At 41.9% G+C, this 10721-nt stretch overlaps 1 long non-coding RNA gene across 1 annotated transcript; it reads left to right on the forward strand.

The window, feature by feature from the left end:
- The first annotated feature begins 930 nt into the window (after window positions 1-930).
- LOC140524771 (uncharacterized) lies at window positions 931-5692 on the forward strand. Its single transcript, XR_011973828.1, has 4 exons — window positions 931-995; window positions 1136-1337; window positions 3713-3851; window positions 5356-5692. It is a non-coding gene; the product is annotated as an uncharacterized lncRNA (long non-coding RNA).
- Window positions 5693-10721: the final 5029 nt, after the last annotated feature.

The raw sequence follows: 10721 nt of genomic DNA on the forward strand, positions 1-10721 counted from the left end.
ATTTTCCCTTATGGTGTCTAAGTTGCTTAAATGACTCCCAAGCACCCCTAAATCAGTTGGTTACAAGAAAAAATTCTGAATAATCTAAGTCTTTCGTTCCTATTTGAAAGTTCAGGTTGAAAAAAGCATAACAGGGAAATTTTAATAACTGAAGAAGAGGGAACAAAAATTCAAGAGCCTCACACATGGATGGGAAAACTAAGAGCTTTGAAGAGGTACAGCAAAGAAAAACTGGGTCTTGGGGGTTAGACAGAAGGGAAAAAGTGTAAGAAGGATGATAATCAACCAGAGACAGTAAACTGTTTTCAAGTACCTTTGTGTATGTAAATTATACTTCTAAACACTTGATGTTCAATTTCAAATCACTTTTATCTATTCATTAAAGCTGGTCCCTGTTGAACTTGTCAATTACACACACAACGCCTACTTCACAATTCTCTCCAAAATGCTGCTAATTCATGAAGCATTTTTAAGTACCTGCTATATACCAGTCACTGCACCAGAGATACAAAAATAAAATAAGGCACGCTCCCTGCCCTCAAGGAATTTATCATCTAGGGGCAAGGTGGGGTTACACAAGCAGCTTTAGGGGCACAGAATCTCAGCTTGAGGTGGGATTTCAGAGGCCATCTAGTGCCATTGCCCCTGGAGTAAGACTTTCTACTAACACACAAGTTGTTAATGGGATGGTGATGGGGGGAGAAGGCTGGTCTATGGATAGATTTCATAGGGTGGTCTGTTAACTTGGATAAGGAAAAATAGATTGTTATTTTCACAAATTTTTAGTTTCCTTTATAATCCTATACATTTTATTTTATGTATTTAAATCATTCTGGGAAGGCGGGGCAACAAATACATCACAATTCTTTGTAGAATGCTGCTAAGTCATCAAATATTTGTAAGTACTGGTTATATGTAAGTCAGTGTGCTATATGCTAGAAATAACAAAAAAGTGAAATAAGACCCAATCCCTGCCTCAAGGAGTTTACACTCTAGTAAGTAGATTGTATACTAGCCACTACAGTTAACTTCAATTGGGGAAAAATTAGATCATTATTTTCACTCAACAATTTGTTTCCTTTGAAATTTAATGTATTTTATTTTATGCATTTATGAACATGATTCCTTTCCATAGGTTTCACCAAATACTACCAAAGAGATATAGGATCCCTGCTCTACAATATCCTCAACTGCCAGTGCAAAGGTTTGGAGTCGGAAGAGAGGGTTGCTGCTTGCCCTTTGTTTCTCAAAGAGGACCAGGGACTCTGTAAGGAACGGCATGGATCACTGGATGGCAGAGTACATATAGGAGAGGAAAAAATAAGATAACTGCAAAGGTAGGAAGGGGACAGCTTGTGCTAAGCCTTCAATGCTAAACAAAGAATGTCACATTTAATCCTGGTGGTAAGAGGGAGCCACTGAGGAATATTTTTTTTAAATGAGCTACATGGTCAGACCTACTCTTCAGGAAAATCTCTTTGATTTTCTGTAGAACCACTTTTTATTACACTCTTTGCCAAGGTAAGATTATTGGTTCAGGTAAGAAGTGATAAGGCCCTAAATAATCATAGTCGGTCAATAAACATTTATGAAGCACCTACTATGTGCCAGGCACCGTGCCAAGTGATGACTCCATTTCCCAGATAAAGGAATAGACACTGACAAAGTTTCTCCAGTTCCCAGGAGGGAATGGAAATTCACAAAGGTGAAGTGACTTGCCCAGGTTCACCTAGCTAGTAAGTGTCTGAGGAAGGATTAGAATCCAAGTCTTACCAGCTCCAAGCCCAGTACTCCATCCTCCACACCATGTTGAAATCAAGTGACAACTGTATGAATGAATGGGCAGAGTAGAATTGACAGGATTTCACAATTTAATGTATATGCAGTATGAGAAAGGGATAAGTATGAGAAATCCCAAGATTTTTATTCTGGGTGATGGGGAGAGTGCCAGTTATCCACAACAACTGAACAAAACTTAGAAGGGAGCAGGATACTGGGTGATGATGTGCTTAGCTTGGAACACGGAGGCATTAGTATGCCTCTGAGGCAGCCAGGTGGTGAAGGGCACTTAAATTATTTAACCTCTATAAGTCTTCATTTTCTCATCTGTAAAATGAAGAGATTGGACTCAGTGGCTCCTGACATCCCTTTCAGCTACAGTTTTATGACCTTAAAGTGATGAGAAGCCATCTTCTAGTAGAACTGAGGAATGAGTGGATGGTGACAAGCAGAGGCAAGAAGTCTAGGTCACTCTGTTCCGAAGTTTTGTGTTGAAGGAGATGAGAAAAACAGGACAACCAGTGGAAGTAGCAGGGTCAAGGAAAGACATTTGGGAGGATTGTTGTTGGTGTTAGAAGGGAGCAGGGAACTGGATAGGGGAGAGCTAAGCATGTTTGCCAGCAACAGAAAAGGATCCAGTAAAGAGAAAAAGGCTAAGTATATAAGAGAGTGTGATTGATCAAGGTCCCAGAAGAAGTAGGAAAGGGTCAAATCAATGTCACCTGTAGAAGGGTTAGCTTTCTCAGGGGGAAGCTGAGACCAAGGGATAAATGATAAGTTAGTACAAAATGGATGAAGACACAGGATTAGAGATGGAGGAGAGAAGGTTAAAGGAGACGAGAGGAAAATGATATTGGATACCCTTTGTCTTCTCAGGAAAATAGTAGGTGGTGAGGTTATCTGCTAAGAGAACATGAATGGTGAAGGAGGAGCAGAGATGAGCACTTGTCACTCGTCCCTTTTTACTGAAGATTTCCCTTTCTGAGGGCATTAACTGGAGCTGAGAGACTTCAGTTTTTGTGAGCTCAGGGATGCTGATTGTTTGGCTGCAGCATTCAGGGGTTTGTGATGACCCTTCATAAAGGGGGAATAATCATGTTAGTTTCCTCCTTGGATTCAAGCACACATGGGGCCATCTGACAACCCAGTGTAGTGAATGAAAGGAACAAAAACACAAAGTTAGGCTTGATGTCAGGAATAGTTTAACTCCCCTAAGTGACGTGGGCTGCCTTGGGAGGAAACAGGTTTCCTCATCCCTGGAGACCTTTAAACAAAACTAGGTGACCATTTTCTCACATATATCAGAAAGGAAATATTCTTACACAGGTAGGGTTTGGACTACAACGGACTTTGAGGTCCATTCCAGCTCTGAAATTTTGTGACTCTGTGAGTCTGAAAGTATGTCCCACCCTACCCCAACAGGCAGAGATAATAGGCAAGTCATTCAGAAGTTAGAATTTAATTGCTATCACTGTCACTAATAATAGCCAACATTTATGTCACACTCTAAGATTTACAAAATGGTTTACAAATATCACCTCATTTTCTCACAAAAACCCTTTGTGGGGGAGTAGGTGCTATTATTATCCCCATTTAACAGAGGAGGAAACTGAGGCAGATAAAAGTTAAGTGATTTGCCCAGAATCACACAACTGTTTGAAGCAGGATTTGAACTCCAAATTCAAGTGTTTAGAGCCAGATGTGTCTTTGTGATGGTGTCCTCTATTCACTTAGCCGAAATGATCAAAGGAGGCAATCCTAGAACGAAAGATTGAGAGCTAGAAGGAAACTTAGAGAGAGCAGAGTTCATCCTCTTTCATTTTACACATGAGGAAACTGAGGCCCAAAAGATCATTGATTATTGGTATTTGGATCATAGATCTAGATAGAAAATGCCTTTAAAGCCATCTAATCCAATCCCCTTATTTTACAGGTATGGAAACTGAAGCCAAAGGAGGTCATAGATTTCTATCTGGAAGGGATCCTAAAAATCATTGAATCTAACCCCTTCCTTTTACATGCAAGGAAACTGAGGTCCATGGAGGTTAAATGACTTGTCTAAAGTCACAAAGGTAATGAATAAAGTCACAAAGGCTGGGATTCAGTCAGGTCATTTGACTCCAAGTTCAGAGCTCTTTCTATCATACTATAATGCTTCCCTCACTTTAATCAGCCAACAAGTCTTTTCTGGGCACATCCCATGTACTCAATTCAGTGCCCAGTAGGGGAAACAGTTAAGAGAAGAAACAGTCCATGTTCAAAAGGAGCTTCCTGACTGATTGGAGAGAAAAACTGGAAACAGAGAGAACATCACAGTAGCAAAGAGATAGAGACAGTAAGACCTCCACAATGGAGTTCAGAAGAAAGAAGAATCAGAATGAACAGCAGTGGTAAGGAAAGCTTCCTAGATCAGGGGGGATATGAGCTGAGAAGGCTAAGAAGGATTTGGATGGTCAGAGGGGATCTGAGAGGACTACTTCAATAGAAGTAAGGGCACAATCAAAGACTACAATGCAGGAGTGACCATTGAGAGTTTTATGGGACAGTGGGAATTCCTCCCTGGCTGGAGTGAAGACTGTGCACTGAGGAGGCATGGGTAATGAGGCTAGAGATCTAGGGTGGGAGCAGGTTGCAGAGAGCTTCGAATATCAGGTTGAGAATCAGTTGTTTCTGACTCAGATGGATCTGCTGTGTCAGTCCAGGACAAACTAGATAGTGGAGGCATGTCCCAATTAACTGGAAAAGGGTAGACTACCGCATGGGATCACCTAGAACCTCAAAGCCACCTTTGGCTGGCTACCATGTACCTGGCTATAAACTTAGTGGTAAATTATCCTGGCATCATTAGGATTCATTTAGTTGACAACTTTGTCAATTCACGTTATCACAAAATACTAACTTATATTCATATAATGTCTTAAGGTTTGTAAACTGATTTCTTCACACAAACCCTATGAGGTAAATAGTGCAGCATCATTATCCCCATTATATAGCTCAGGAAACTGAGAGTCTTGGCAGTGGTTATTTGTCTCACAATTAGTATCTGAGGCAGAATGGACTCACAGCTAGTATCTGAGGGAGAACTTGAATTTAGGTTTTCTGACTCCCTATTCAACCCTCTATCCATTAAAGACTTGAGGTCAGGAAAGACAAATTCAATTTCCTGCTGTGCCATTTCCTCAGTGTGTGACATTGGACAAGTTGCCTCATCCCCCTGAGATTCTGTTCTGTGCTCTGATGACACCAATAATCATGTCTAGTCAGAAATCTTCAAGATCTATGTATCCATCTCTAGACTTTCTCCTGAACTCCAGGACCTAATTACCAACTGCCTATTGAACAATGCCTACTGGATATCCTATAGGCATCTGAAACTCAATTTCCCTATATTTGCTGCTCCATCTTTCCAGTCATCCAGGCTGACAACTTCATCAACACCTCAACTCTACACTCCCCTCATCATCCATGTCTACGCCTCATCATCCATGTCCAATTAGTTAACACTAGAACAACTAGAATTGTTAATTCTACCACCACAATAATTCTCATACCTTCTTCCTTCTCTCCACTCCTAAGGCTATGTCCTGAGCTCCTGCAACAACTTCCTAGTTGGTCTCACTGCCTCAAGTCTTTTCTTCAATCTACGCGGATGTCAAATGGATGTTACTAAAGCATGGTTATGAGTATGCTACTCCTCTGCCCAAGAAGTTCCAATGGCTCCCCATTACCTCTAGGATAAAATATAGATTCTCCTGTTTAGTGTTTAAAGCCCTTTACAATCTATCTCCACACTGCCTTTCCAGACTTACTCCACATTATTCCTTATTATACCTTTTCCCTCACTCTGTTGCAGCTAGATTGTGCTTGCTATCTTTGTACACAATATTCTATACCTTTGTATAAGCTGGTCACCATGCCTAAAATGTTCTATTTGATTGTTGTTGTCATTTCAATTGTGTCCAACTCTTCGCTACCCCATTAGGGGATTCCTTGGCAAAGATACCGCAGTGATTTGCCATTTCCTCCTCCAGGTCATTTTACAGATGATGAAATGGACAAACAAGGTTAAATGATTTACCCAGGGTCACACCTCTAATAAGTGTTGGAGGTCAAATTTGAACTCAAGTCTCCCTGAATCCAAGCCCTGCATTCTATCCACTGCTGCCACCTAGCTGCCCATTCTCTTGAGTAGGAGAAAGTTAAATACTAGTGCCTGAAAATCAGTCACTGGTAAGTGTTGCCTCAGGTCCCAGTCATGACTAGCCAACCATTAAAATGCTCTGTGCTGGGATGTCCATGAGGCATAAAGATTCTAAGCAAGCCAAAGGATGGCTAGCACTCAGCCCAGGGTTCTATTGTTGAAAGAAAAATCAGATTTTAATATAAAAAACATGTTAAAATCCTTTCTATTTTCACTATGACTATAGTGACGTGGAGACAAGGTAATTAGGCATAGTGGTGTACATTATTGACATGAAATCGAGGTATTTGATTTCACTGATTTATGAATCTTGTAACCACCCTATAACTTGGCAAACAAGTCTTGGAGAGTCATCTAGGAGGGTAAGGTCACATAGCTAAGAAACATCAGAGGCAGGACTGAACCACTCACTCTACCACTGGAAAGAACCATTGATTTGGAGTCAGAGGACCTGAGTTTAAACCTCACCTCTCATACTTACTTAGTCCAGGATGGGTATGTCCTTGGACAAGTCTGATTGCCCATCTGTAAAATGGACCATTGGAAGGCCAACTGTCAAATATAATCCACAGCATGGCTTTGTCTGGAAAAAGTCTTCCTTCCCAGTAGGTAGCACATAGTGGGATATGAGGGGCACCAGGAAAACCTACTTGCCAGAAATATCTCCTCCAATTTGTTGCCTGAAATTCCCCCATTAAAACTATCTCCTTTGGTTTCAGTGTTGCCCTCTCCACCCAACAAGCCCTCTGGAGCAGAGTCTACATCTTTCGCACCTACATGACTTTAGATATCATCTAGCCTACTTGCTCCTTTGAAAAATGGGGAAACTGAGACCCAAAGATGTAAAGGGACATCCTGGGGTCACACAACTGCTTAGTGCTTGAACCAGGACTTGGGTTAAGGTCCCTTGGTTCTGAGTCTACTGCTTTCTCCACTATACTGTATACTTTCCCAGTTTTTTTCAGACAAAAGGGCAGGAAGTAGGGTAGAGGATCACCCTCTCCCCACTCCCCAAACAAATTCTGCCTCTTTCCTAACTGTCCCACCCATAACCCATTCTCCTTGACTTGAGCTTTATAACTACAAGGAGGGTCCAACCTGGGAAGGGTCTCTGGCATGCCTGGCCTATTTTACTAATCTCCTTATTGGTCCCCTAATCATATCACCATGGAAACCTAGGTGAGGTCATAGACATAATAGGAGGCATTAAAGGAACATTCCCTCTTGGCTCCAGTGGATACTCAAACCCCAAAACAAATCCCCTACGAAGCCTTGAACAGAGAAGAAAGAATGAATAGATTGATTGCCTTGCCCTTAGGGAGCCCGTGGTCTGAGGTGGGTGAGGAGTCAGGTCCTCTCCTTATGCAGTCTCTGGCCCAGTGGGGAAGTCAGGGAGTCCTTGGTCTCCAAGGCAGACAGGTTCTCTGCTAGGATTGTGTCACCCCTAAGGTCCTGAATTAAAGACCGGGGCTGCTGGGCCCTTCCCTCTTTGTCAGGGTAGGAATCTCGTGATGACTCAGCTAATTCAAAATTCCAGTCTGAGCTTATCCTTTCCCAAACCCTCCTCCCTAGTCAGGGCTCACAGTATCCCCAGAGACATCACAGTTTCTCCAGCGGCTCCCAGACACATGCACCGCGCATGGCTTTTGTTTCATAGCGTTTAGGAATTTAGAAAGGAGTTAAAAATATCCTGTCCTCTTTCCCTGGGGGGAAGGGGAGGTCATCAGGAATTTGGAATCACTTCAGCTGCTCAGAGACCCTTTCCCTTTCAGCCTGGACAGGCCAACTGGGGAGAGGGAAGGGCAATTAGCAAAGGGAACTGGTGAATCAAGACCTGAGTTTGGTATCTCTAAGATTGCTTAGGTAAGGAAGGCTCCACATCTGCCTCTTCCCAGAGGAACTTGTGGTATGAGAGGAGCCTGGAAAGAAATGATCTGTGTGACTCAGTTTCCCCACTGAAAAAAAAGGAGAGGGACAGAACTGCATGATTTCAGAGATACCTTCCAGCTCCAATATTATGCTGTAATAAGGACCAAAGCTAGAGGAAATCCCTAGAAGGAACATTGGAGATCATATGTTCCAATCCCCATCCCATTTTATGAAAATAACAGCTGAAGGTCCCAAGGATTAATTGACTCACCAAAAATCAAATAGTGTGAGTTGACTCCCAGTTGCTCTATGTTGCATGTTCAAAGTTCTTAGAAGTCAGGAGTCACAGTAATCATAGAAGTCAGGAGATATTTTATCACATAGCCCCATGATGAGAGGCAATCCAGAAAGGAAAGATCACTGGCCTGGTACTGTCTTGGACATTCTATCAATCAGGGAGCAATTTATTAAGAGTCCATGGGGTACCAGTAATTGTGAGATCTGGGGATACCAAGACCAAAAAGGAAGAATCCCTGCTCTCAGGAAGTTTGCTTTTTAGTACTAGTCACTCCAGTTCCTCTGTAAAATGAGGAGGTTAGGTTGGTTGATCTCTTCCAGCTCTATTTTTTATGACTGTAAGAATCATACCCTAGAGCTTGGCCATCCCAGGTTTCTGATTAGTTCTTGACTAGAGAAATCAAGGTCTTGGCTGAACAAAGGCTGGTGAGTTCAGAACTCACTGGGTACAGATGTGAACACTCTGATACCAACAGAGTTCCCTGAGCTCAGCCCTGTCTCCTGACCATCTCCTTGCACTAACCCTCACAGTGATCAGTTACCATCCTAACCCACTGGAAAAAAAATTTAGCTTTTCTAGAACATCCCACCCCCTCATCCATTCTTTTCTTATCTCTAAAAGGAGAATAATAATAGCACATACCTCCCCCAGTGTTGTTGTGAGAATAAAATGAGAAAATATTTGTAAAGTGCTTTGGGAACTTGAAAGTGATATTGAAGTACTAGTACTATTAGCTGCTACTTTAAACTTTTACCATCTCTGGGAAGCAGAGAACACAGAGATGATCAAACCCATTGCACAGATGGGGAAATTGAGGTCTTGAAGAAGTTTGTGCCAGCCTACTTTCTTTTCCTCCAAATACAGATCCCAAGGAGAACTAAGGAGAGACAAAAAAATTGCCATTCACTCATTTTTCAGTCATGTCTGACTCTTTATAATCCTATTTGAGGTTTTTTCATTAGAGATGTTAGAGTGGTTTGCCATTCCCTTCTTCAATTCATCTTATAGATGAGGAAACTGAGGCAAACAGGATTAACTGATTTGCCAGGGTCACACAGTTAGTGTCTAAGGCTGGATTTGAACTCAGGTTCTCCTGCCTTTAGGGTCATCTCTCCATCCACTGCACAACCTAGCTGCCCCAAGACAAAGAAGAGGCAATGTTATTTTCACCCACAGATCAATTTATTTTAGGATCCTTGGGAAACTTACCTCCATGGCTGAATGTGTTGGTCAAGGACTAGATGGAAGGTTCTGCCACCAGACAGATTAACTCCCTAGAGCCCAGGATATCAGTTACATGGACAGGCATTCCATCACCCTGATATCCTTGCTTTAAAAAAGAGAAATCTATGCATCGTTATGGAATGCTCCAACCAGATGTGAAAAAGAAGTGGGAAATTCTAATCCCAAGAAATCAGTATTTAATAAAAAAACATGAATGTCAGTGACTCAGAGAAAGACATCAGGGGGAAGGGCTGACATGTGGGGAATGGTAAATGAATGATAAATTAAAGAGGTGAGGAAAGGTACAGGTGAGTAAGACAGCAGCTGTGAGATTAGCATGGGGTACCCTAAGCCACCCAGGAATTTCATTTACTGTATGCCACCAGGTGGACCTCTTCTCTGCCTACCTCCATGGCCCTAACAGGCAAATAGCCTGTCCAGAAGTTCCAAATCACCATGAATACTACAGGCTCCTACATTTAGACCTAGAAGGAACCTTAAGAGAGCACCTAGTACAAGTTTCTCAGTTTTTACAAACAGGGAAACTAAGACCTAAAGAGTTTAAGTGAATTGCTCCAAGGTAACACAGATAGACAGTCAGAATTTGAACCCAGTTCTTCAGATTCCAAATCTAGCACTCTTTCAACTGGACTATAATGACTCCCAATCTTCTCCAAAGTTTAGCTTTACACTTGGAATCTGTAAACTTCACAGCACCCATGTCTGAGATGTCAAAAGAGACTTTCAAAATAATTTGGTCCAGTGATTCTCAAACTTGAGTCTCCTTTGCACTCTTAAAAATTGAGGACCGCCCCCCCCCCCCCCAGCAAAAGCTTCTGTTTATATGAGTTATCTTTACTGATATTTACCATTTTAAAAATAATGTCTTATTATGATGATGGAAATAGTTTCGATGTCTTAAACCTCCTGAAATGATCTCAGAGCCACCAGGGGTCCCTAAACCACCCTTTGAGAATATATGTTCTAGTCTAAATGCCTTATTTTGCATTTGAGGAAAAGAAGCTTAGCAAGGTAAAATTATCTTCCCAAGGTCACACAGGTAAGTAATGGGCTCAGATATCACAAGATCATAGACCTAGACTTAGTAACCATGTAGTCCAACACTTTTTTTTAAAAATGAGGGAACTGAGGAACAGAGAAGTCTACCAAGATCACACAGAGAGTAAGTAACCTGGAATTGAACCCAGGTCCTCTGATTCTAGTCAGTGTTCTTTCAACCTTCTCCAACATTCCAAAATCCCACCTTCTCCAAGAAGGCATCTGAACTAAAGTCTGCTATGGATAGGACTCCAGAGTCTCTGCTTTTCCACACAATCTGCTTCCATCCTC

The sequence above is a fragment of the Notamacropus eugenii genome, chromosome 1 (genome assembly GCF_028372415.1).
Source record: "Notamacropus eugenii isolate mMacEug1 chromosome 1, mMacEug1.pri_v2, whole genome shotgun sequence".
Lineage (NCBI taxonomy): Eukaryota > Metazoa > Chordata > Mammalia > Diprotodontia > Macropodidae > Notamacropus > Notamacropus eugenii.